Genomic DNA, 26,625 nt, shown 5'->3' on the forward strand with positions numbered 1-26,625 from the left:
TCATTTAGAATTGAGGTGAAGATACAATACTTTGTAGGGAAAAAAAGCAATTTAGTATGACTGTTCCATCTCATTTAGATTTCAATAATGTATTTTTATTAAATAATGTGGGGAAACAAAACCACTGTGAATGAAAAGGCATCAATAATCTCGTCCACTATTTTGGTTAAGGGAATTCAGAAATGTAATTTTTCCCCAAGGTTGCTGTTAACATCTGCCATTTATAATCTTTTAGCATGGTGCTCCATGACGTTTAATGATTTGCCTTCAAAAAAAAAAAAAAACTCTTTTCTAATCAGAAAAGCAATACATATTTTTGTTATACAATTTGGAAAATGCAAAAACTATTAAGAAGAAAATGAAAATCACCCATTATCCTATCACCCTGAGGAGTTTTTGCAGCATATCATATGTATGTGTGCTTTGCCACACAAGGATCATGCCGCATAGCAGCCAAGAATTCAAATGCCAGGAAGGTGACATCCACGAGTGCCACAGGTCGGGGGTAATGGTCAGGAGTGCTGCGGAGTGTGGCCAGCCGGAGAGCACCTGCCAGGTCTAGGGTTCCAGCCTTCCCAACTCCAGCTGATTGCTGCTCCCAGGTGGTGTGCCATGAATGCTACCCAATATCTAGAATTTTAGGAAGGACCTGAACATACAGTTGTTTAAAAGTAAAATATCCTAATTTTTAAATATTGGAAATGAATTTAAATAATTAACACCATGTGAGGCAAACTAAACAAATCTACAGACTAGATTCCACCAGAGAGCTCATCTACCACTTCTACATTTACTCCTTCCTTTACTACCTTTTTCACTTAATTTTACCAACTGAGCATTTCCTGCATGTCATTAAATAGTCTTTGTAGTTGTAAACGGTAACTTTTATGGACATTCAGGATTATATAACAGGCATACGCCATTATTTATACTGCCACATCCCTAATATTTGGAGATTATATTGTTTCCTGTTATTCTTACTGATGCTGTGATGAACATTGTAATACACGAACCTTTGTGTAAAACTCTGTATCTGTATTACTAACTTCTAAAAGGCACATTACTAGTTCAAAATACAGTGACATTTTAGAGGTAAATATATCTAAATTGCTTTCAAAATCATTACACAAATTTCTACACCCACAGCAATGTTTTTAAGAACACCATACCTCTGGCAGTCTTAATATTATTTTGTATTATATTTTAATTGTAGAAATGTAACAGATGAAAATGATGTCTTAACAGCACTTTTAATTTACATAATAATGTTTGGGATTAGACTTTGAGCTAGGAACACTGAGAACATTTTTCTCTTTCCTGGAATTACTATATTTCATAAGCCAGTAATAACTTATGAGGAAAACAATTACCTAGACAAAGCAGTTGTTCATTAATAATTACCTTACAATGAACTAAGTGTAAGTCACCTTGCCAGAATATAGTTTAATGCTTACACACATTCCATTTCTTTCATTTATTCAGCTTTGGGGACTGATCAAACCAAGAAACAGCTAAGGAAAACTACTATGCTTTTGAAGAGTAAATGACAATGCATATGTCAAAGTAAACATCTCTTGCTTTGCAGGTCCAATACATTTCAGCAAAATTGGCTATAAAGTGAGACATGTTTCCCCACAGACTTTTGACATAAAATCAGCAATATGTTGTTTTAGCAAGAAAAAAAAAATGACTAACTTGAGTAATAAAAATAGCTTCAGTATAAATAAAGATTACCAGGTTGTGGCATGTTATATGGATTCATTTGTCCATTCAACAGATATTTGAGAGCCTACCATGTGCCAGGTCTCATGTCAGGGACTGAGGATTCAACAGACACTAAGGCTATATGTCATACCTTATAGCACTTCTCAAGCTGCGAATTCACGGCTCACTGGAGGGACTTGTGTCTCATGCAATGTGCCAACTTTTGTGTCATTTTGTCCCCAGTTTCCAGAACGAGTTGCCCTCCTCCTATGCTCCAATTGTGATGTATAACACAATTAACATGCCATGGTGCAGTTTTCAGTCTATGTCTGTAGGCAGTACATGTCATGTACTCTTAGATGAAGAAGGTGATTTCATTAGGCGGTCTATCATTTTGCAAATTTGATTGGGCTAAATAAATTTTCTTGTAATAAAGAATACTTTATCTTATCTAAGGACTTAATCCTAATGTTCCCATGTTCGCACCAGACATTATAGATGCTGAGAAGTGAAAATGGTCAAGCTTTTATAGGCCCTGCTTTATGGGGCTTGTATTATATTAGGGGATTCAGACCCCCCCCAAAAAAAGTGAATAAACAAATTAATTAATTACATGTTATCATTTTAAGTGCTCTAAAAAGTAAGCCTACTTTAGGTAGGATAGCCAGAAAAAGCATTCCTGAGAATATTAAATTTTATTCAGGTGCCTCACATGGGAAGGCTGGGGGTAATGGTGTTCCAGATGGATTATGAAATCCAAAGCTGCAGAGGTGGGAGAAAAAAGAAAAAAAAAACTGCTATATTTTTCAAACTGCAGGCCAGCATAGTTAGAGTACAGTGGGAAAGGAGGAGAGAGACAGCAAATGCATCAGGAGAGGTACACAGAGACCAGACTCTTCAGGAACTTATAGCTCATGGTAGGGAATTTAGACTTATTATAGGTGAAATGAAAAGCCACAGTAACAGAAAAAAACTGTAAAAGGCACACACAAAAATTGGATGGTGTTTGGGTGTAAGGAGTAGCACTAATGATTTCCCAGGAGTCAAGTTGTAGCAGAGATATAGGACTAACTAAATTTCACCAGTTCTGGTATAAGAATGGGTATTTTTTAAAGATAAAAGACAAACTATACCCAAGATTGAAAAAGTTAGGCATGTTATGAACGAACAAAAGAACCCTAAGAGCACGTCAGTTGGTAGCATGTGACTGCACGAGAAAGACTTGCAAAACTTGTTTCCAGGGGAATGGGGGGCAGAGAAGTTTACCAAGAAGGTGACACAAAATATGAGCACTAGAATTGTCAAAGTCTCCACTGCAGGCAATACCTGTACAGGCGATTCTGCCGTGAACATATCCCCTGAGTACTGAGTATACTGAGATGCCTATATACATATCAATACATACATATATATAATATCTGTTATATATATACATATATCTATATCTGTGGATTTACCATATTGTATAGCAACCGCACTGCAGAAATGTGAGTCAAGTTTGTGTTTCTAAAACCAAAACATACCCCTTATGCTGTAACTACAGATAATGGAGAAATATGTGTATTCACTCACCAACACAAATATATATCAGGCTCACTGTACAACATTGAACACAAAAAGACTTGGTCTCTTTTTTCATGGGCCTTGTATTCTAATGAGAAAGATAGACAACCAAAAAAGTACACAAATAAATATAAAATTACCATTGTGATAAACGCTTCACAGGAAAGTTACAAGGAGATACTGAGCATATATAATAGTGAGAGCTATACTAGACTGCAGGCAAGTAATGATTGACTTCCATGTGTAAGTGACTTCTCAGCTAAGAACTGAACAATGTGTAAAAGTAAAATAGGGAAGAGCAAGATTGCTGGAAAAGATAAGGGGACATGTGTTTCTTATAGTATGAGGAATGATTCTCAGAGACAAGACCAGAATAAAAAGAAGAGAAAGGGGAAAGAACTGTAAAGGATGAGTTTGGAAGGATATATAGGGCCTATGTTTTTATACATATATGGTAATATCAGTAACTTTTACTGAAATCTTTTTCTGTACTAGGTACCATTCTAAACATTTTATTTGTATTACTTACTTGAGAAAACACCATATAAAGGAGGCACTATTATTTTCCACAGTTAGCTGATAAGGAAACAGAGTCCAGAGAGATAAAGCTGCAGTTACGAAATGGTAGAGCCAGGCTCTGAAGCCAGGAAATCTCTTTCCATAGTCAACTCTCTTTATCAGTACTCAGTAAGGGCCTCTCCAACTTAGAAAACTACTGAAGAGTAGTGTGTGTGGGCTGCTGTTAATCACTCAACCTCTCTGTGCTCGTTTCTCCATGATGGACTAAATGCACACAACTGTCTGACTTCTTGTGGGGATTTAATAAATCAATATACATAAAGCACTTAAAATAGTACCTGGCATATAATGATAGTATAACATGCCATTTACCATGTTACTTGTGGTGGTGGTGGTGGTTGTTTCTGTTGTTTTGGATAATATAAAGTTGGATGTGTGTGATTTGGTGTGATGTAAGTTTTCAAAAAGTCACTCCAGCTACATTGAGAAGATTGAATTGGAGGCAGGCATGCAAGGAAAAAGAGGATCATTTATGAAGACACTCTATTTTATAGGAATTAGATGATGGTAGTATGGGCTAGGGTGGAAGAAATGAATATGAAGAGGACTGAATGGGGTGAATAAATATAAAGTGGTCAGGATTTGTTAAGAATTGGCTGCTAGGGAGAAGACAGAGGTTAGAGGTGTTGAGGATGGCTATCCAGGTGCTTCTGTCCACTGAGGGTGGGAATAACGGGTCAATACAGGTTTGGGGAAAGAGATCCCAAGTATGAGTCTGAATCTGCTGAGTTTAAAGACTTTGATATGTCTAAGAAGAGATATATATTTATCAATTTCTATACTGCTTAATTCTAAATAAAGGACACAAAGCTACTTACAAGGTACAAATTGATGAGTCTTATGTACCAGAAACTTCAGTAGATGTTTTACATGTCTTATGTCACAACAACCCATGAGTGTTTATTATTCCTCACATTTTTTCAGACAAGTTTTCACTTACCCTGGGGCCTCAATTGTCTTACTTCTAGTGCTATCAGAAAATTTAGTCACAAACCCAGTGGAAGGGATCAGGCTAATTCTTGCATATAGCAGTAAACACATGGAGCTTACAGTGTAATGGAAAAGGCAAGCATTAAACAGGTGAATTCATCAGCAATGAGTGCTATGAAAAAAAAGTTGAGTGTTATAGGAATATGGAGAAGACGACCTGAGTTCATCAGGCAGAGGAGAAATCAGGGAAGTCTTCCTTGAGGAAATGATAACCAAGCTGAGACCAGAAAGACAAGAGGCATTTAGACACATGTAGGGAGAAAAGAAGAATAATGAAGTATGGAATATCAGGTTGTGAAGATTCAGATTCCATAGAGGATATGGCAGATCAAGAATGAAAGAATGTCAGTTTGACAGGAGCAGAATGAAAAAAGTAAAAGCACAAATGTGGCGGAAGAGGTAGGTGGGGACTGGATTATATCCGACCTTATAGCCACTTGAGGGAGTTTGGACTATTTCTTAAAGACCATGGGGAAGAAACAGTAAAAGATTTCAGATATTTTAGGAAATTTCTCTGCCTAGGGGACATCATAGCTCCTTCATAGCTCCCTGCTGTTTTGAAATAAGCAACTTACTTTTGATAGCCTTAATGGAAGGGAAAAAGAGTAGGAACTACAAAGTCCTTGTGGTTCTCTTTCTCTTTCTTTCTCCCTCCCTCCCTTTCTATTTCTGTATGTATCGTTTGCTACATTCTTATTACCTGCATGTTGCCTGCTCTTTCTTTTGGTTTTATTTTTTAAATGTTGCTATCTAGGGAAACACCCCCAACCTCTGAACAGATTCAGGTCTTCACCCTCTTCCATCCCAATTTCTGTGGTTCTTTATTATATCACTAGCAATAAAATGGGTACTCTTTAGACATGCCTGTTTTCAGTCAAAAGAGAAAAGCCTGTTTGCTTGGTGAATGTCTTCTTTATTTTAGCAAACTTGAGTCTAAACTGGCAAATATGGTTTTAAACATTAGGAAAATGTCGCATGTCATCTTAAATATCTAATGGAAGTCTAAACATGGTTAACATATTTACACATACACACACACAAACTTATTATATGTTGGCCATTCCTAGAATCTCCGTACAGAGTTTCATCAAAATGTAATCAGCCCAGAGCACACCATTCTGGCTATGACAGGAATTAAGCACATGTCAGCACGAGCCATGAAACAATACACAATCACAGTTCAGAAATAAGCATTTATGGTATTGAATGCTGTGAATGCAATCCCTCACATTTCTCTTTTCAATTATGAAAAATGCTACAGAAGTATGCATGTTCAAGTAGTAGTGATTGAAATATGTTTTCGTTCTAGTTATTAACATAATTCTACCCAAGAAAAGTGGGACTGTGAACCAAGAGCTTCTCCTTATATTTCCTTAAGTAGTTAACACACTTCTGAATGCCTATACTCTTCAAATTCCCTTTTTGAGAAGAAATGAGACTAACTGTTGACTGTCACTTGGGGTGAGCCAAAAGGTGTTGTCTTCCCACTCTTATTTTACCACCAAGTCCCACAAACCCACAAACACAGTTGATGAAACAGATGAAAATAGGGGTACGTTTTCAAGAATTCTACGAATATCAATAGATATTCATTAATATGGAAAATCGGAGTTCTGTGACCTTTGATGGCTTTAATTAACAGATATGTGTGTCCTCTAAGCAGTTTTCAATCCTCTTGCCATGATAATTACTCATGAGCCAAAAAGAGTGGGAGGAGGAATTTGATCTGTAGTTTACAGAACCATTCATGTTTATTAGAATTGACTTAGTGACTATTTTTATAGAATCTTGTATGAGGTTTTTATTTCAGTTTTTTTTTTTTTCTGTGTTAGGTGACTGAGTCAGACAAATGGAGACTTAGAGCAATATTCTACTTAAACAGAACTCTGGAGCCTTGACATAATCTGAAAACAGATGCAGTGTTGATCACAGAGGAGGGTCAACTCAGCTGGCAGTTTCCAGATGCATAATAAAGGGGACATATGGGACTCACCCTTCCATTATCCATCTGACCCTGAAGGGATACTGACAAGAATGTTAATGCAGAAGTCTGTTCAGCTTCAGTACACCCTAAATTCATACTCACTTACATGAATGCCTATCTTAAGAAACAAAATAAAGCCTCAATAGCTAGCATTCTGCCATCAGCCTCGACTGAAAGTTCTGCCGCAGTCTAGCCCAGAGAACTGGCCCATGCATGTGGACAGCCAAGGGTAAGTCTTGAAACCTTCTTTCAACCTCCTTCTTAGACACTGGTGCCATCGCAGACACTGGTGTTGGTCTGGGGAAGGTCAATCTCTATTGGAACACAAAAGTTTAATCTTACTCCAGAGTGATTTGTTGAACCTGGATAGTAACCAGAGTGATATGTCCAGTGCAGCATCATCGAAGCTTGTGATCTGGATGGTAAAACTACACGCTTGTTAAGGCATAAGAAAGCATTAAGCCTTTCAGATAATCCTGAACTTTAAACAGCTGTGTCCAGTTTCTAGCACATAGTAAAGGTTCAATACAACTTATTCCATAATTAAACATCTTTTGAGAAGTTGTTTCAAAACCACATTTCTTGGACCATCAAGTAACAGCCTTAACTCCCTAGGAGGGGGTCACAAGATGTGCCACCTTTTCAGAACACAGTTGTTACCAGCATGATAGATCAAGAGGCCTTAGTGCCATTGTCTCAGAATAGACAAAAATCTAAATTATACCAAGTGAGCATATAATCAGAACACTCATCATTCATCATGTTATCTTGTACCAGACTGGCCTATCATCCTTTTCTGAGCCTTCAAGTATATTATCTTGAGTTGACTCACATCCCACTCCATAGAGGCATAAATTTATGTCTCATGATACAGACAGTGAGAAAGACAAAGGAAATAAAAACCTACATAAAAAAGCATGCTTTTTTCCCCGATTAATCTGCTCATACAATCTACAGAGGTTCATAGATGCTCCACTGTGGGTTCAGGTCTCAGGACATCACCTGTCTGGACTCAGCTAACCAAAACATAGAATGAAGCTAACCAGAACATAGAATGAGAACTTGGAACAATAGGAACAACCTATTCTCTCAGGTGGATTGTCCACAGTCAGGAGTCATTAGGAAGTCCAACACAGAGTATCTGGCAGTTGAGTGAGTGGGATATGGTATCAGAGTAGACATAGGTTTCAGGAAGTCAAGCATGCCATACTGCATGGAGAAATCTAATAACCTGTGACTGTTCTGGCCTCTGGACCAGGTTCTGAAGCAAATTTACATTCTTGGGAAGAGACTAGAGGGAAACCAATACCGAGCTCTAATCCTAGAGGGACAAAAACTACTAGACGGATTTTCAGGACTAAGATTTAGGAACAATCCAGAAATCCAGCAATATAAACTGAAGTACAATGAGGTAGCAGAATCCAGATAGCTAGAAAAAGGCCCAGTTATCATCAGAGCTACTCTCAAGCATGAGTTGAATCTAAATCCCAGGAGGGATTACGCTAGATATGGGTAAATGATTCTTTTCTCAGGTAAAAAATTGGGGGAAGACATAGCTTGAAGGTGATAGTGTCCCTGACAATAAAGAGAAAAGACATGCAAAGTTTGGAACCAGGCTTGATGGGTAAGGGAAAAGAGAAAGAACAATGTTTCTTTTCTTATGCTTTCTTGTTTATGATTTTAAGAGCAAATTCATAAGACACCATGTTTTAAGCTAGGTATGCCACAGGAATGCCCTAATTTAATGCCTCTTAAAGCAAGCTGTGCATCAGAATCACCTGAGGAGCTTATCAACAGGTGTGCAGACACCAGACCAGATCTACAATTCAGAATCCCAACAGGCCTGGGAAACTGTATTTTCTGCTATTTTCTTTTATTTTTTCAACTTTTATTTTAAATTCAGGGGCTACATGTGCAGATTTATTACTTGGGTATACCGTGTGATGCTGAGGTTTGGGGTATAAATTATCTAGTCACCCAAGTAGTAAGCATAGTGCCCTATAGTTAGTTTTTAAACCCTTTATTCCTGCCTCTCCCCTCTAGTAATCCCCAATGTCTACCGTTGCCATCTTTATGTCCATGTGTACTGAGTGTTTAGCTGTCACTTTTAAGTGAACATGCAGTGTTTAGCTTTCTGTTCCTGTTAATTCACTTAGGATGATGGCCTCCAGCTGCATCTGTGTTGCTCCAAAGGAGATGATCGCATTCTTTTTTATGGCTGCATAGTAGGAATCTGTATTTTTAACAAGATCTCTTGGTGATGCTTACACAAGGCTAAGGTGGGATGCCATTCCCTAATGTATCAGGAAAAGTTACATACAACTTGTAAGGAATAGAAAATTTCCAAACATGAAAAACATCACCATTGCATGATCCATGTGTCTGCCACACCATAAGGCCTGAAATGGTTAAAATTTACTGGTGTTTCCTTCTATCTCTATCTAACACACACATTTGTCCTTTAAAGTAAATTTCCCACTTAATCTTTCCTGCACTCATCTGTTAAATATTTGAACTCGATTGTTGAAGTGATAATTTGAAATTTGCATCTGGTATTTAAGATCTCCAACTGAATAAATACCATGCTGTTAATCAAACAAATTCATTGTGAAAAGGTAAAAACGTGCTCTGTGTTAATTTCAGTAACTATTTCAGGCACTCGCCAACAAATAAATACCCAGTGTAAGTTAATCATCTAATCCAAAGTTCCCAAAAGTTCACAATCAAATAAACCAAAACCCCAGCAATGATAGATTCTTGTAATTATCTTTATCACATTAATATCTGTGTATAATTACCCACAATATAAGATTATGTGAAAACAGTCAGCTCTAGGACCGGTTCCCAAAACAAGAGGTGCTTTATCTTATAAATTAATAACAACAATTTGCACTTCAGAGATCTTTTCATCCATTGGTCTCATTGCAAAGACAAATTAATTTGACTGTAATATATCTTTCTGGAACAAAAGCATCATCCTTGAGATTAAAAAATGCATTTAAGTCATTGTCTTGAGAATCCATTTTTTCCATGCAGTTTCTGTAAAAAATGTGTTTTTCAATTATAACCCTATCCCTTAACTGCATTAAGAAGCAAAGAGAAAAAATGTCTTTGTAGAAAAAATTATTTCATAAATTTCATTTATTTATTATTATTTTTAAGACAGGGTCTCACCCTGCCATCCAGGCTGAAGTACCAAGGCGCAATCTCAGCTAACTGCAGCCTGACAGCCCAGGCTCAAGCAATCCTCTGGCCTCAGCTTTCCAAGTAGCTGAGATTACAGGTGTGTGCCATCAAGTCTAATTAATTTTTTTTCACTTTTAGTAGAGGCAAGGTTTCACCATGTTGCTCAGGCTGATCTCAAACTCCTGGGCTCAAGCAATCTGCCTGCCTTGGCCTCCCAAAGTGCTGAGATTAAAGGCTCACGGCCACCACGACTGGCCTATTTTGGAATTTTAAATTCATCTCTGGTGGGAAGTAGGACTGTAAGTCAAGCCTCTTCACTATAAGATCAAGGTTCTGTCCACAATAACACCCAGAGAATGAGAAGGATGTACGGAATGTTTCAGAGAACACTGAAGCCACAGCTACTGCACATGTCTAGGAACTAATTTCTCTATCCAATTAGTCTTCACTCACAATGTCCCTTCTGAGTCCATAGGAGTTTTCTACTCAAAACATCCTCCTCTCCTAAATCTTTCCTGAGTACTAAGAATTAGGTATCAGTCTCAGTACTTGACACATTTCTTACCCTTAAAACCATGGAGGTCGACTTCCATGGATTTATTGAAACTAAAAATAACGTCTATATATTAACCATGTAAGCAAGACATATGTTGTTAAACCTAAAGGATTCTTGTTAGAGCAAGGATACTATGCCCATCAGCTAAAGGTAAGTCCTCACATGATGTTCATAAGACTAGCTGGGCTTCCTAAGTATTCCCTCCTCTATACATGCCACGGCGTGATTCTGTACTCAGTCCCTGACACCACAGCCAGCCCAGGAACCATTAATTATAAGTTGGAGGTGCTAACAAGGGGACATATAATCCCTGACTTTGGCAACTCATCAATTTCTTTGTGTGAGTCTATTTTCTTAATTTAAAAAAAAAAATTTTAAATGAGGAGTCACCTGCTCTGTTGCCTGCCACCGCTGCTGGGGCCCGAGTGGTTCACTGCACCGGGAAGACAGATTCCAGACACCAGGAACTCACGCCTCCAATCCCAGATGCTATGTCCAGCAAAGGCTCCGTGGTTCTGGCCTACAGTGGTGGCCTGGATACCTCCCGTATCCTCATGTGACTGAAGGACAAGGCTATGTCATTGCCTACCTGGCCAGTATTGGCCAGAAGAAAGACTTCGAGGAAGCCAGGAAGAAGGCACTGAAGCCAAAAAAGTGTTCATTGAGGACATCAGCAGGGAGTTTGTGGAGTTCATCTGGCCAGCCATCCAGTCCAGCACACTGTATGAGGACTGCTACCTCCTGGGTACCTCTCTCACCAGGTCCTGCATCGACTGCAAACAAGTGGAAATCCTCCAGCGGGAGGGGGCCAAGTATGTGTCCCATGGCGCCACAGGAAAGAGGAACGATCAGGTCCGGTTTGAGCTCACTTGCTACTCGCTGGCCCCCCAGATAAAGGTCGTTGCTCCCTGGAGGATGCCCGAGTTCTACAACTGGTTCAAGGGCCGCAATGACCTGATGGAATATGCAAAACAACGTGGGACTCCCATCCCGGTCACTCCCAAGAACCCGTGGAGGATGGACGAGAACCTCGTGCCCATCATCAGCTACGAGGCTGGAATCCCACAGAATACCAAGAACTAAGTGCCTCCACATCTCTACACGAAGACCCAGGACCCAGCCAAAGCCCCCAACACCCATGACATTGTCGAGATCGAGTTCAAAAAAGGGGTCCCTGTGAAGGTGACCAACGTCAAGGATGGCCCACCCACCAGACCTCCGTGGAGCTCTTCGTGTGCCGAACGAAGTTGCGGGCAAGCACAGCGTGGGTTGTATTGCCATCGTTGAGAACAACTTCATTGGATGAAGGTCTGAGGTATCTACCAGGTCCCAGCAGGCATCATCCTTTACCATGCTCATTTAGACATCAAGACCTTCACCATGGACTGGGAAATGCACAAAACCAAACAAGGCCTGGGCTTGAAATTTGCTGAGCTGATATACACCGGTTGCTGGCACAGCTCAGAGAGTGTGAATTTGTCTGCCCCTGCCTTGCCAAGTCCCAGGAGCAGGCGGAAGGGAAAGTGCAGGTGCCTGTCCTCAAGGGCCAGGTGTACGTCCTTGGCCGGGAGTCCCCACTCTCTCTCTACAACGAGGAGCTGGTGAGCATGAACGTGCAAGGTGATTATGAGCCAATTGATGACACCGGGTTCATCATCAATTCCCTCAGACTGAAGGAATACCATCATCTCCAGAGTAAGATCACCGACAGATAGATCCCTGTACAATGAGGAGCTGGGGCCTCCTCAATTTACAGAGCCTCCAAGTGCAGGTGCTAATTGTTGTGATAATTTGTAATTGTGACTTGTTCTCCCCAGCTGGCAACCTAGTGGGGCTGCCAGGACCCAGCTTTGTTCCAAGATCCCCCTGAAGCCTGCAGACGTCATCATCGAAGGGAAGAGTGGGGGACAGCTGCGGTGGGGAGCTATAAAATTACAATTAAAAGAAAAAAAAGGCTGGGTGCGGTGGTTCACACCTGTAATCCCAGCACTTTGTGAGGCTGAGGTGGGTGGATCATGAGGTCAGGAGTTTGAGATCAGCCTGACCAATACGGTGAAACCCCGTCTCTACTAAAAATACAAAAATTAGCTGGGCATGGTGGTGAGTGCTTGTAATCCCAGCTACTCAGGAGGCTGAGACAGGAGAACTGCTTGAATCTGGGAGGCGGAGGTTGCAGTGAGGCGAGATTATACCATGGCACTCCAGCCTGGGCAACAGAGCGAGACTCTGTCTCAAAAAAAAAGGAAAAAAGTGAAGAATCTCCTGAAAAAGATTTGCCAAAATAGGTTAGTAGGTGTGATTAAAAAGAAAAATAGTGGGTTAATACAATAAACATTTTTGTCAGCATATCTGTGGGTCAGAAATTCAGGAGCTGCTTAAATGGTTGGTTTTGGCTCAGAGATTTTTCAAGAGGCTGTGCTCAAGATGTCAGCCCAGGTTGCCACCATCTGAAAGCTTGAATGGAGCTGTAAAATCCATTTCCATGATGGCTAACTCACATGGCTGTTGGTGGCAGGTCGCAGTTTCTTAACACATGGACCTCTCCATAGGTCAGCTGGAGTGTCTTCACGACAATGTAGCTGCCTTCCTTCTGGAGAGAGAACAAGGAGAAAGCCTTATATACCCTAATGTCAAACATTACACACTTTCACCTCAACCATATGCAGTTCATCAGAAACAGTTCACTAAATACAACCCACAGTTAAGAAGAGGGAAATCAGAGCCCATCTTTCAAAGGGAAGTTTAACATTGTGTTGACATATTTTAAAAACCATCACAGGGTCTATTCCAGGCTTTTGCTGTATTCTGCAATGCCTACATTACAAGTCAGGGCAGCTCCTAAAGATGATACACTCCTTTTTTATTTTATTTTTTGTCATGACTTTTGACATTATATCATTATTATTTTTATTTCCACAGGTTTTTGGGGAACAGGTGGTATTTGGTTACATAAGTAAGTTCTTTAGTGGTGATGTGCGATTTTGCTGCACCCGTCACCTGTGCAGTATACACTGAACCCAAAAGATTATCCACTCTAAACTGGATATAATGCTGATCCTATGCATGTCATTAACAGTGGCCTATACTGAGGGAGAGAGTCAGGAAACAAGAGACAATGCAAGGCACTATGGTTCCTTTTAAGGCTTTATAAAGTGATTTAAAATCTGCACTGGCAATTTCAGGACAGTTTGTATAAATAAGTAATAGGGTTACATAGTTGCACCTCTCATGGACAGTTTGACTGCCTACTAAAATTGAGTCTGAAGTGCTTCAGAGGATATGCTAACATTGGACAGTCAATCTCTGAATGCCCCACACTTATCTGAGCATGTTCAACTTTACCGTCTTCTTCTCTCTGCTAAACTGAAATCAATGTAATGACGTCTTGGTGGAAAAGTGAAACAAGAGTTGCTAAACTATTCCCTGGATGGAAACCTAAAGGGAGAAGGTGTCTCCTTGTTCCTATGAGTCAGGACATTTAAGTCAAACTCTGCTAAATATTCCTCTATGGATCAATGGAGGAGACATTAGCCCCAAAATGAATATTCTTCGCTGTCCACTGTTTTTGTGGCTTACTCTGCTTGGATGTTACTCCCAGAATGTTGTATTCAGGGAGTAATGTAGAAAAAACCTCTCTCTCCCTCTCTCTCCCTCTCTCTCTCTCTCTCTGTTCCCCACTCTCTCTCCCTGTCTTGCACACACACTCACTCATGCATACACCATCCTAGCTAATGTATCAGATTTTTTAAAAACACATTGAAACTTTTAGAACACTAGTGTCTCATGTAGAGGTTGATGGAACCATAATATATCTTTGGTTATGCTGACTAACAGCTTTGTGAGGTGTCTAGCATTCTCAGAGTACGGAAAGTATTTTTTCAAAAGTAATAATGATGTTGATGATGATAATAAAGTGTATATTAAGTTCCAGAAGTTGTATTAGTGGCTTAGTATACATTTTCTTATTCATTTATCACAACAATGAGAGGTGAATAATATTATTGTTATGTCCACTTGACAAACGAATAAACTGAACCTTGAAATTCAGTGGCTTGCCTGAGGTCAGTCATCAGATAACTGGGGAAGTAGGGCTTCCAGCCCAGGAAATCTGAGGCCAGATTCCACATTGGTACCTAGCACTGACTTTAGTCAGAATGAGTGTCCCAGATGATTACTTAGTAGAGGAGTGAATGGATGAAGAAGGAAAAGAGTAAGGTCTTGTTGCGTCTTTCTCTCTAAACAGTATTATGGCCGCCAATTATAAGGCTTGATCACTCATTATTTGGACATACATTTTTGTGTCTCAACTAGACTGGCAACTTAATGAATAAATCTTGTCTCATGGGACTATCTATTCCCTCCAGGGTAAATAGAAAATTCTGGATAAATTAACTCTATAATAGAAAAAAAATTCATGTGACTCAAAAGTCTCGGAAGATTATATCACCTCTTCATGTTCAGTAATTTATTCTTTATTTCTGAATTTCTTAATCTACCAAATAATAATACCCACTTCTTAAACATTCATGAGTATAAAACTAAATAATACGCATATTAAGAGTAACATAATCTATCACGTAATAGGCACTCAATGTAATTTCTCATTATTAGTATTATTACATATACAAGTTTCCATTGGTCCAAAATAAAATATCTAGATATGGATATATACACACACACACACACACACACACACATATATATATACTACTTCTGCTATTTCAAATGACTACCATTTATTATGTATTTCATATCCTGCATGCATTTTAGACAGTGATTTTTACATATTACTAATTTTAACAATGAGACTCTGAGGCTCAGAGAGGTCTGCCAATTTACCCATGATCACACTGCTAGAACATGCAAGAGCCAGAATATAAACTTAAAATCTGTGTGATTCTAAAGCCAGTGCTATTTCCGCTAAAATGAAGGACATAATCTGAACCAGGTTCTCTTTGTCCGCTACTCTCAAAATGTGAAGTTCGGATTTTCACCACACATACATGGTATTCCAGGTAGGAATTCTGTTTGCCTCTCATTCCATAGGCATGCCCTTACATCCTATCCTGAAATAGAACATTGTTTTCAGAGGAGAAATTCCACCTTTTTTAATGAGGCAATTGATATTGCCACGCTGTCGTTTCAAAGAAGATAGACTTGGAGAAGGCAGTCACCACAATCCAGTTGGGCAGTAGAATTCCTCACTGATGTGAGGAATCTAAAAGTAAAACTAGAAAAAGGTAATTTACTCTCATTGACCTACAGCTGAGAAGAGACAGCAGACTTGCTTCTTAAAAAAGTAGTTACTGGCCGGGTGCGGTGGCTCACGCCTGTAATCCCAGCACTTTGGGAGGCCGAGGCGGGCGGATCACGAGGTCAGGAGATCGAGACCATCCCGGCTAACACGGTCAAACCCCCGCCTCTACTAAAAATACAAAAAAAAAAAAAAAAAATTAACCGGGCGTGGTTGCGGGCGCCTGTAGTCCCAGCTACTCGAGAGGCTGAGGCAGGAGAATGGCGTGAACCCGGGGGACGGAGCCTGCAGTGAACCGAGATCGCGCCACTGCACTCCAGCCTGTGCGACAGAGTGAGACTCCGACTCCGTCTCAAAATAAAAGTAGTTACTGACCCAGCATTTCTCAGGACAGTCATGGAAAAGAGAAAGTCCATTCAGGTCACAGCTACCTGTCTTCTGTGGCAGTAAACATCCTTTCTATTGTAACCAAGGGCACCTAGTATTACTCCCTAATGAGTAATCACTAAGAAAGCAATTCTGTTAACAAAGGCCAAAATGTCAGTTTCTTACCAGCTAGACTAAGCGTTATGTGTAATTAATAACTCCTCCCTTTTCTTAAATCAGTTTAACAAAACAAGTGTGTTTTTAAAATATAACCAATCTTGGGATCTGAATAGGACAGGGGTAGGGGAAGCTTAATGTTTACCAACCACACTGCTTTCAGAGTTTTTACATTTATGTTTATGCTACTTTTCTACAAAGTGAATGGAAAATAGACACCCTTATTTGAATATTGATTATATTTACATTGAGTATTCTTAATTTGTTATCAGTAGTGGAAGGTTATATGTAAGAAAATATAAGTTATCAATAATATTTAATCATATGGCCTTCTGAAATCTGCTCATACTTAGTAGCTTTACTTCATTTTCCTGACTCTTCTTATTCTGATAATTGAATCAGAAATATACTATTAGCAATATCAAGTATAACAACTAACAACTACTGAGTGCTTACTCTTGCCCAAACACTCACAATCTCACTTACTTGTCACAACAACTCCGTGAGATAGGTATTATTTATTCTATTTTACAGTTGGGACAACTGAGGCTTAGAAGTTTTAAACCAACTTGCTTAAAAAGTCCTTACTCTTAATCAAAGTCAGAGTAAATACTTCATACCAGGTATGTCAGTCATTAGTCTCTGCCCTAAACTACCACACTAGAGTACTTCCATATAAAGAAAGGAGAAGCCCAGAGCAGTAAAAATGTTGCATTCTAAACATGTCTGATTTGGTCAGAGTATTTCCTAAAAAGCGTTCCAACTCCCATTTCCATTTTCTTGGTGGTCTAGTCCAACCCAAGAACTTTCCTTGGTTTACAAGACAAGAACAAGCAACTGCAGTATAAGAATTCACTTATGCCATCTATTCCATGAATACTTACTGAAGACCTAGTCTGCATCCAGATCTGTAGACTAAACACTAAAGAAACATTGTCTCAAGAAATAGAGTCTACCCAGTCAGTGCACAAACTACATGTAGAAGCACAGAGCTGGACACCTGGCTCAGAATGACCCAGTGGAAGTGTCATCACAGCTGAGACCTGAAGAGGATGAGGGTATTTTCCAAGGCAATGTGTATTTATATGAGCTATATTAATCTCTCCTCCAGATTATTAAGACTGGTCCTCTTTGTGGATTTTGCAAAATTAAAATAATAATTCCAACCATCTATCAGTTAAGTAAAAAAACAAATGTAATATTTTGTATCTAAAGGAAATGTAACAGGACCATAATATTATGATGCAGGAGGTGAAAAAGATAGATGCACAACTTTCAGTGACCTTAGCAGACTATCAGCATTTCACTGAGCCATTTTCTTTCTTGTCATTGTTGCATAAATATGTATGTAAAAGCACATATAAATACACAAGTAACAGAGGGCCAAACACTCAGCCCTTCAGAGTATAGAAAGGAAAGAGGGTCACAGGCCGATATTCTTATGGTAAGGTGACAGAGCCCCTCAATCCTGTGATTGTAGCATGTTCTTTTATTTGAGCAAGGTGTACAGTTGTTGGAGAATTACATAGCTGTCACTCAAAATGGTGTAATTTACTCATTGATCAACCCAAGCATTAAGTACCTTTGCTCCTCCAGTTGCTGTCAAGCCCAGAGAGGGTGCTGAAGTCAGCTACTGCCCTGGCTTGAAGGCCTCAGGGAAATAGAGAATTGGGTGCTTTCCTTGCAACATGAATTGGCGCTTAAATCAGCCCTGGTGGGGATGAGAGATTAGGATTAATGAGAACAATGCGTCTGTGTTCTTTTGCTGAAACATTGGTTCATTTCTTTTTCAATTGACACCCAAGATTATTATTATTACTATTATTTATTATTATTATTTTTTTGCCTACAAAGGTTTTATTAGGGAAAAAAGTGGCAGATTTGCCATCCTAGAGCCTGCTGAACGACAAATGCCACACTTATGTGTGTACATAGGATAAGATGGTAAGCTTTGTAAATGTTTCCTAGCAGGAAACAAATTCCAGGCAAAGGGAAGAGCACATACAAAGAAAACATAGTATGTTCCTAACTTCGAGCAGTATTTTTATCTGGATCATAAAGGTTCTGGTGAAGAATGTCAAAAATGTTTAGAGGACTAAGCAGGAGCCAGTGCACAGGTCATGTCAAGAATTTTGGCTTAAGTTAGCTGGTCTAATTAGATCATGCTATTTAGAGTGTAGTGAGAAGTTTCCTAAGAGAAGGTGCTAGTCCACTATCTGAGAACTTGAATGAGTTGCTAGAAGATGCTTGACCTCAGATTTCCATAGGTTCTGTCTTCATTGGCATTGAGGAAGAATCCTGAAAGCTGCTGAGTTACCAACTATGGTGCATAAATGGTTTATGCTGCCCTAATAAGATTACAAGGAAGGGATCTTCAGTGGTAGATTGCATTATCATTTCCTCTCCATCCTGTAAGAAGATGATACATCCTCAACCACAGTTGTGTCTCTTGCAGTATCCCTGCCTTGAAAGGAGTATACATCCTGTAAAGGAAAATTTTAAATCTCAGGACCTCCCAAACTTCTTATGCAAAAGGATTCTTAAACCCAGAGGAGGCTGAGTCATTGCAACACCCTCTTCCAAAGAAATATCTGTTACTAATGCTGTGCATCAGCAAGATCCTCATGGAAAGGTAAAAGCCTCAGGCATCTGCAAAGGGCTGCCCCCACAGATCATTCACAAGTAAATAAATTGCTGACCTCCCATAAACAAGGACATGCCAATTGTAACTTTAGGTCTACAATCTAAGTCTAGCTCCTGAAACCTACATTAATAATGTTCATTCCAAGCTTATTTTCCCAAGTGCAGAACAAAGTCAAAACTCATTTCTTCAACCTACCCAGAGATGTCTGCATAATTTATTCTTTTTTACTCCTTTTTTCTCTTCAGAAATTTACCTTATCTCATGGAAAATGGAGTTTCACAGGAATGCAACTATTCACAGGAATGCAACTATTCACCTTACTGCCCACCTGCCCCTCTTCCTACATGCCTTCCTCACCTTTAAGGAAATGTATAAATACCAAACTTCCTGAAAACCTCTTTGGATAAATAGCCACAGTTATGTCTGTGGCACATATTTTCCTCAGATGCATTCTAAAGCTGGTTTAATGAACCTCCATAATTGAGAGATGCCTCAGTCACTCATTTGGTTATCAATCCCCACTGCGTTGATGTTGGATTTGGCCTTGAGATGTGCTTTGACCAGAAGAATGCGAGTGAACGTGACATACACATCAGAGCAAAAGTATTAGGAGGCATCACTTGTTTCTGCCAACCCTCTTGTTCTTCTGTCCTCTACCGTAAGAACTGCATGTCCCAAATTGGGTCTGCTCCTTGAGCCTATGTCCTGCCATGCAGCAATGAGGAATTGCAGAGTAGAGCCACAGCAGCTGACTCACAGTCCCTACACATAATGTAAGCCAGAAATACACTGTTATGCTAAGTCACCAAGACAGTGTGGTTATTTGTTACTGCATTAAATCTGCATAACATATCTTCTAAGACAGCTCTTTAGATTTCATTGCCAGCCAAACAGGAAAATAACAAGCAAAACAAAACAAACAAAAACCTCTGGGTGGGATAGCTATATATGCCTACGGCTGAGCTTTCATCCCATGTGTCAATTCCTATGATTTTGTAATGGTTGTCTGGAGGGCTATGACAAGAATGTTTGTGTAGTCATTTCCAATCTCAACAGGGAAAATTGGCATAATCAATTATTAATGTCTGCCACGACATGAAATTGAGAGGTGGTGACACAGATGACATGTTTGCTGGTCTAAAGCCAACTTCTCCCATGCTTCTGGCCTTTCAAAGAAAAAAATATTACATTTTCCCCTGTATCCATCATCTTTCCTGGATCCTTCTAAAGATTCATTCCCTCTCACAGGACTCTCACACCTCTGGTTGCAGCAGCAAACAGTGTGATGGCAAATGAGGCTGGACTTTTTCTACCACTGATAATAAAGGTTCAGCATAAATACTTATTTTTTTCTCCTTGAATGACCTGTCCATGTGCTTCCCCATCTGATCATTCCTTCCTATGCTTCTGAAAGAAGTGGTCAGTTTTACTGATCCTCTAACCAGTCTTACACAAAATACATACAGCTCTTCACATGGCTGAAATGAGTATGGGTATCTTCACAGAACCCCAACCCTGGCAATCCTACTAGCTTGCTCAGGGTTAGGCTGGAACATAAAACTGTGGACCAGGGGCATATTTCATGTGGTAATCAGGCACCTGGCATATGCCATATTCCTTCTCACAAAGACCTACCCTCCAATAATCTCTCTTACATTGCTAGAGCGCCACCTAGAGTTCACTGTAACAAATTTGGTTCCCCAAGCCTCCCTATTAGCTTGCTATGAAAAGGGCCACATTACAGAAGAGAAGGAGGACAGAAGAGAAGCAATTTTTGCCATATATTTCTATGTGCTCGGGTGCTATTCTAGGAGATTAAATGCTTCACTCATCCATATAAGGTAATTATTATCCCCATTTTACAGATGACAGTAGTTTGCTCAACAAATAGAGCCAAGATTCAAAACCAGGACTTGCTGACATCAATGTGGATGTTTCTTCTATTATTCAACACTTCCAGCTCTTAATTTCATTCAGCACTCCTAGATTTCAGGACGTTCTGTGACTCCCCCACAGAATATGTCAACCTCAGTGGAGAAAATTTGTCTATGTAAAACCTAAATGCATTTATTTAGACATTTCCTATCGCTACTTTTCCATGCCTTTTTCTCCTATGCCCAATATGTACTAAGCATCTGTTGAATAAATAAATGACTAAATGAATGAAATGGTTTTTTTTCCTTGACTCTTTTCAAACCCTTTTCAAAATTCACATACCCAGAATAGCTACACCCACATCTGACTACTCTGTTACTCTATATTCCCACCTTGTGAGAGGTCTCCCCTGTTATGTCCCCACTGTCCTATAAATGACCCTCATATTACCACAATCCATACATTTCTAAGAATGAAGTGATTAAAATTACTTAGGACATTGCCTATGCAAATGAAAGCCTACACAAAACCACTTTCCTTCAATAAAGAAGTCACATAATTATCTGAATCATCAATTATGTGAATCATCATTTATTTATCTGCTTTATTGAGCTTAATTTATTAATACTGATTTATATTAACTAACGTGTGGGTATCTGTCTATCTGTCTCTATCTATCTATCTATCTAAACACACACACATTAATGTGAATTTTTCAGTGACAGTTAAACATCTGAAGTATTTTTTTCTGTGACTATGTGCACTGTCTCAGTAAGAGTGTGAGCTCTACGAGGGCAAGTGCTAATTTTAAAATTGTGTTTTAATCTTCTAATTCCCACTGTAATTTCTTCAGCTATCTCATTAAATGTTTATGACTGACCAATGATTCCTCCTCTTTTCTAGCTATTCTCTAGCAATTCCTTTGAAAGAAATACTAATGAGCAATTAAATGTTAAAAAGGGGCAAAAGAATGTGGAGCAGATTTTCCCAGAAGGTAATTATGAGTGCCTACCATGTTCCGGGAATCACTTGGGGTGATGGGAGGATATAGTCTCCGGTCTCAAGGATATTGTCTCCTGGGATAAACAGACAATTACAGCACAGTATTCTGGGTCAGCAGAGGCCCAAAGGTATCTTACACTTTGATGAAAGGCAAAAATGACGGACTGCTGAGGTCTCTAATTACTGAGATTCCTCCCGAAGTGATGGTAAATGCTATAATGCAATTATAATAAATATAATGCAATTACAATAAATGTCTGTTGAATTGAATTAAATCAAATTGATGCCTTGCTCTCCAGAAGCTCAAATATACACCATGAAAAATGGAAATGCCATTATTTGAAAAGAAACTCAAGGCCTCCTAGTAAGTTATCCATGGGGATATTTCAGAAGATTTTTAACCCATAAGAGTCCTTAAGAAATTCTATAAGCGTCAGCCCTACCCAAGTGACCCTCTCATCTGATGAATGGATCCTCATAGAAGCTTCTTTAGAATATTCTCAGACATTCGAGGTAAGATCCTGGCAAAACTAGAATGAGTTTTCTGCCGCTGAATAACTGAAGGATGATAATGACAACTAAATGTGATTGATAGCAGCCACAATTTGTGCTAAATTATTTTGTATAAAAATATGGCCCCCAGCAAACCATATCTTTGAATGCTGTTTTCTCAGAATTTGGTACATCTTTTGCCTCTTTTCTCCCTCCTAAATAAATTATTTGACAACAAGATTGTGTCTTTCTTGTTGATAATGGGATGAATGAGTATATGATAATTGAGTGCAGGAAAATGAATTTAATAGATGGTTTGTCTGAATGGTCCGAAGTTTTATGGCATCTATAAACTGGTACATCTCGTGAGCACTCTCCACATTGAGCAAATGTTATTTTCTTTTTAATTTTCACTTTCTGCTTTATTGCTTTCTTTTTTTTCAGACAAGGAAAGCATGCTTTTATAGAAGTATTAGAAAACAAAAATAAGCAACGTTTTTAAAACCAAAGATTTCACCACCTAGCATTAACCAATATTAACATCTTTTTCCTGTCTTTTCCAAGGTTTTCCTATACAAATATACACTTTTTAAACAAAAATATTTTTCTGATATATACAATATTTTGTAATTTACATGTCTACAAATAGTAAATAAAAATATTTTACGTCATAAGTATGCATGTGCATCCTCACCTTTAGTAGTTACAAAATAATCCATTGTGTATATCTCAACATTTATTGAGCATATACTTATTATCAGGTAGCTGAGTTGTTTCCACATTTTTGCTATTTTAAACAACATTATAATAAATGTCTTTCTACATACAACTTCTCGTATTTATTTGAGGGTTTTCTTTAAAAACCAGTAGAATTGCTGGGCCAAAGGGTAAATCCCATTTTAAAGGCTCCTGGTGCTTATGACTGAAGTTCACACTGTAACTGCTTTACACCACCACTGTGTCAATCCCAGGTGTTATTATTTTATAAGCTTAGATGACATATAAAAAATTAACATGTTTATTTATTTCCTACATTTAGTGAACATTATAGTGATTCCATAAACCTTGTTTATGTGTATAAAAGCAGAATGTGTAATGACTTAGAAGCTGGTTTCTCAAGCCAGATTACTTGATCTCCTATGCTGGCTCAGCTATTCACTAGCTCTATGACTCAAACAAGTTAAAGAGCTTCCTTGGGCTTCCGTGTCCTCATATGTAATATGATATCATTAAAGTATCTATCTCTTAGGGTTGTTCTCAGAATTAAGTGATTTGACCCATAAAGCTGACACAGAACAGTACCTGGCACAGGTAAGCATTCAATAAATGCTACATGTTCTCTTGTTTCTAGGAACACAACTAAATTAATTTTTCAGCCTTTCTTGCAATTAGATACATCTATGAGACTAGATTGTAAGATAAATTGATGTGTGCCATTTACTGGTCTGGCTCATAAATACCTTCAAGACACAATTCTCATCCATTTCCTTGTCAACCAGCAGAATAGAGATAACTCAAAGGACCGAGAGCAGGTGGAATCACAAGATAGAAGGAGCCTGGATGTATGAATGACTATGGAAGAGAGCCCACCGCCACCAACCACATGCAACTATCATTCACCAGTGAGAAATAAATGTATATTGCATTGCATTTTACATGTTTTGTTGCTCTTGTCATAGCACTTAGCCTTTCTTGACTAATAGAGTTGCCTGTTGTTATTCCTTTATCACATATCTGTTTTTTTAAAAGAGAGAATTTTATTTCAAAATATGAAGAGTGGAGAGGTGAAAAAAGTTCAGGACTTGAAATTCACTGTAGAAAATCTAAAGCTTGATAATATATGAGTCCATGGGTCATTTGTCTATCTAGAATGTATATTATCCCACATATTTGTTTCTTTATATTCTCCATTCTGACTCCAGGCTACAGAGGTTAATCTCAATACAGCTAAATGTATTTGTTCAGCTTACAGACACAGATTCCTCACATTCCCTCTTACACTAACCAATGAACATCATTTTCCTACATTTACTAAATCACTTAGGCCATAAATACCAAAGTACCAGCTGAGAAAAATCCAGGAGGAAACATTCTTTGTGAAAAGAGAACTTTTCAAAAGAAATGCTATTGCATTAAAAAAAAGTTTCCCGTAATGGTTCTGCAGTTCTGAAATGTCTACAGGAAAGTCATACCAAACAGGAATATATTTCCCAAGTTTTCCCCTTGAGGATCCTAGACATGAAAGAAAAAATGCTCAATATGAAGCATTGTTCATTTTGCAAAAAATGTTATTTGTTACCAAAGGAAGGGAAAAGTAGAAGGATACCAAAAATGATTTTATATGTGTGTGAATATATACATATATATGCAATTTTATGAACTTTCAGGCAAAAATTTATTCAAATATAAACCATGAAACACTTTCCACATGGTTTATTTTCTAAGGTTAGAACTTCCAACTGAAACTAACCGGAATATTTTTCAGAGTGTTTTGAGTCTCCAGGGACCATAAGACATTAAATAACACTATCAAATGAATCTTTCTAAATATAGAGTTAAATGGCTCTCCCCTTATATTTGCATCATGCTCCACAATGAGTTTTCTGTGTAGGAAGGTATTACCAGTCCCATCCCACAGGAGGGGATACTGTAATTCAGAGAGATTAAAGGGTCTGTCCAAGGTTACCTCGATAGTGCTACAAGGCAATCCAAGTAATCATCCACTAAGTAACCTGCAGACTTCAGTTTTCACATATGAATTTTCTGAAAATGTTCAAAGTGACAGCTACAATCAAGTTAATCAATGTAACAGTTACAGATGTGTCTATGAGAGAAAAAGGTAACCAATAGGATGCATTTGACCTCATCCCAGCTTGCATCATAGAAAAGAACAACTAAATAACCTATGGGCAGTAAATTAAACCCTAATCTGATCATTCCAGTGCAAATGCCAGAAATGTAAAATGTTTATCATTCCCCGCCTTAAAAGCATACTTGTTTCAGGAAACAGTAAATAAAACAAATGTCTAGGCTAATAAAGTGATTTGAAACTTTTAGTGGTATGATTTAAGCACTATATGTGTTCCTGAGAAACAGCTATATAACAAATATTTATATACATATTTAAATACCGTTTCCCATTTATTTTCACTATTCTATTTGAAATACAATTCTTTAGAAAAAGAAAAGTGGCTAAGAGACCTTTTTGTAACATCACACAAATATAACAAAATTGTAAATAATCATGCATTTAACAGAAAATTATACTTTCTTGAAAATGTATTAAGAACAGTCCAAAGAAAATACAAAGTAGGAATTCAGAGTAAGAACTAAAAGACATTTCAATCTGTTTCACTGTGTAATTTTTATGCTCAATTGAACAAACACAACAACAAAACCACAAAAGAGATAGAAATGCCTTTCTGTTCTACATCGGTTTGGCAAATGTGCTTAGAATATTCTGTTTATTAGTAAGCATGCCAGCAGAAAATGGATTTCGCCCCCAGAAGACTCAAACGAAGACACTTTAATAAAAGTGCTATTTATGAAGGTATGGTCAGGGTTAACAGAATGAAAAGGCAATGGTAAAACTAGACAAGTCTTTCTTTTCATATTAAAAAAAGAAACAAAGAAAAAGGAGAGCAAAACACTAAAATAGTAAAGTCCATTATAGCTATTACAATTAGCACCTCAATTTTGTTTTGATGTTTTGGCAGGTAAGGTTAAAGAAGGCTATGAAAGCTATGTTTGGTTACATCATCTTTCTCAGTGTCATCATCACCATCATCATCTTCTTCGTCATTATTCTCTTAAAAATAGTTCCCATTCATTGAGTGCCCAGGGCCTGGTGAAAACATATGGTATATACGGCCTTTTAAAATTGGCTTCTTTCACTTGGTAATATACAGTTAAGGTTTATAGAATAGATTGAATGTCTTGCCAGTAATAAATATTCAACAAAGGTTAACCATCATTACTATTATTATCAGCATTATTATTTTATAAATTCTCCATTTCCCTAGGGTATCAAAAAGAAGATCATACATTTTTCTGGAACCATGAAGGTCTTTGCTAGTTCCCTCTGTCATATTTACTTCCTCAGCACCTTTTACTTCCAAGTTTTTTTTGTTTTTTTTTTTGAGATGGAGTCAGTCTTGCTCTGTTGCCCAGGCTGGAATGCAGTGGCACAATCTCAGTTCACTGTAACATTTGCCTCCCCGGGCTCAGGCAATTCTCCTGCCTCAGCCTTTCGA

General features: G+C 38.4%; 1 pseudogene; it reads left to right on the top strand.

Annotated features, from left to right (window-relative positions):
- Positions 1-10,790: 10,790 nt before the first annotated feature.
- On the top strand, positions 10,791-12,509 carry LOC102121397 (argininosuccinate synthase pseudogene; annotated as a pseudogene).
- Positions 12,510-26,625: the final 14,116 nt, after the last annotated feature.

Source organism: Macaca fascicularis, chromosome 6, assembly GCF_037993035.2.
Source record: "Macaca fascicularis isolate 582-1 chromosome 6, T2T-MFA8v1.1".
In the NCBI taxonomy this organism is placed as follows: domain Eukaryota; kingdom Metazoa; phylum Chordata; class Mammalia; order Primates; family Cercopithecidae; genus Macaca; species Macaca fascicularis.